Genomic DNA, 2,748 nt, shown 5'->3' on the forward strand with positions numbered 1-2,748 from the left:
TTTATAATTATTGAGTATTTTCTATATTTAAATTATAAAATTTAGCAAATGTAAAATAATAAAAATTTTATATGATTTGGTTTAAATAATTAAGATTTCGGAATTTAATACTTTAATTCTTATAAACAAAGAAAATTAATTATATTATCTTATATTTTAAATTAGAATATTTAACTAAAAGCAAATCAACAAATTGATAATTAAATAATATTTTTAAAATAATTCTAAATGATTAATTTAAAATTTAATTTAATATAATATCTCTTAATTTTATTAAAATTTAACAAAACCTCAATTTGCCCAAAAATCCCTAATTTTACATTTCAAATCTTAAAAATCTTAAATTTCCAATAAGAAACCCTAATTCTACCCTAACCCCTACCCACATTCACCGCCACTCACCTTACCTCCCTTCACCCAGACACATACACAACAACTCATACAGACAGTAAGAAAGAAAGGAAAGGGAAAAGAAAAATGATTAATTTAAAATTTAATTTAATATAATATCTCTTAATTTTATTAAAATTTAACAAAACCTCAATTTGCCCAAAAATCCCTAATTTTACATTTACCCCAAATCAAATCTTAAATTTCCAATAAGAAACCCTAATTCTACCCTAACCCCTACCCACATTCACCGCCACTCACCTTACCTCCCTTCACCCAGACACATACACAACAACTCATACAGACAGTAAGAAAGAAAGGAAAGGCAGAAACGGGAAAAGAAAGGGAAGAGAGAAAGGGGGAAAATCGATTGGGGAAGGGGGGAAGAGAAAGTGATATCCGAGCAAGAGAGAAGGGAGAAGATGCACCAGCGCTGGTGGGCCTCGTCGCCACCATCGCCGCGCTTGCCAAGTCACTGTCGCTGCCGATCCGCCACGAGCCGCCATCACAAGTCGGCGACAAAGAGAGAGAGAGCCGTGAGGAGGAGTAGATTTCGCCACCTAGTCGCCGTCGTCGTCCTCGCAGCGCCGTTGTCAGCCATGGGTGAAGCTGAAGAGAAAGCGCGAAGAGCAGAGGGAAGAGAGAGGAAGAACGTGCACAAGGTTGCTCAGCCGCGAGGAGAGGAGATGCGCATCTTGCCTGTCGCCGCCGGTCCGTCCAGCCCGACCCGTCACCGTTGCCATAGGTTTGCCGCCGAAGCTTCCCTCACTATCGTCGACACCGATTAGGGTGGAAGAGAAGAGGAAGAGTGACGAATAGGAAGAAGGGGGAAATGCGTTGTTGCTATTGATATTGGTCGAGGATGTTGCACGTAGCGGAGGGGTCTTTGCCGTTGCTGTCGTTAACACGCAAGGGGGAAGAGCCCGTCCTTGCCGCTTCTGCCCCCGTCAAGGAAGTGAGAGCGATGTTGAATGGAACACGAGAAGGGAGAGGAGTTGTGTTCTTTCCTTGTCATCGTCGCCAAAACCGGGACAGATTCACCGGTAACTCCACTTCTTCCTTTCTTGATTCTGTCCCGCTTTTATTTTGTTCCACTGTTCTGATTTCGTTGATGTCCCTACTATCCTGACTAATCGAATTGATGCTGGTTATTACTCCTATGATAATCTGTTCTGTTTTGTCCTTGCATTTGTTGCAGCCATTATTAATTTCCCCTTTAAATTTGCTGTTGCTTGTTGCTACTTGAGTTGTGGTTGATGCTGTTATCCTCGTTAGAACATAGAGGGTTGCTGCGTTTCCAATTTTTGTGTGGTTAACGCGACATCGAGGTAGAGGTTATTCCTAAAACTTATGTTTGTCTTATGGATGTGGCTGTTGGCTGTACTAAATTATTGATTGCTTCAATGGTGTGTGGTTATTGATAAAAGTGTGGTTTGTAAAGTTATTTGGTTTAATGTTATTAAATGTGGTTTTTTTTCTAGTTTTGGAGTTAGTTTGTTTATGTAAATGAGTTGGTTTTTGAAATGATTTGAGATATGAAAATGAACTGATTTTTTTTTGGAGGCGGTTCGGTTTTAAATTAGTTTGATTTTATAAATTATTTAATATTAGAGTTGGTTTGATTTTGAAGAAAAGATTGATTATTGGGATTGATTCAATTTGAAAATGATTTGATATTAGAACGGACTGAATTTTAGAAAATGATTGAGATTTGAAAATGATTGAGAAAGGTTTTGAGGAGTGTTTGGATGGGACCCGAAAAGGGTAACAGAGTCCGATTTTTAGAGGAGATGCTGCCGAAATTTTATAAAATTAGAAGTTTCGTTTGAAGTAGTTATTTTAAAAGGTTTTGTTTTAAACATTATATAGTTTAAGATTAATTTATTTATTAAAGGAAGAATTATGCTTTGGATTGGGATTGTTAGTGAACGGAATGGAAAGAAGGATGATGAGGATTTTCTTTGAAATATGATTTTGAATGAATTTGGAAATGAGACATGGATTGATGAATGATGATGATGTTGAGAATGAGTTAGACATTGATGAATGTTGAGTGGATTATTCATATGGCTTATGATTTTGAATTATCTGAGACACGAGTTTTCCTGGGTAGACGCAGTGGCTTGCCACCACTTGTTCCAGGTTGAAACTCGAAACTCTGTTGACCCTATGACGTAAGGATGACCAGACACTTATAAATTCCCGGGAATGGTACCCCCAAACCACTACTTTATGGTTTATCTTGTGCTAATTTGAGTGGTTTTTATCAACTCTTTACTCACTTATTCATATAATTTGCATGGTTTTACAAATCCTTCCTTATTCTGTGATATAATTGAAAACATGTTTCCTAGGCAT

The sequence above is a fragment of the Arachis ipaensis genome, chromosome B05 (genome assembly GCF_000816755.2).
Source record: "Arachis ipaensis cultivar K30076 chromosome B05, Araip1.1, whole genome shotgun sequence".
Classification (NCBI taxonomy): Eukaryota; Viridiplantae; Streptophyta; class Magnoliopsida; order Fabales; family Fabaceae; genus Arachis; species Arachis ipaensis.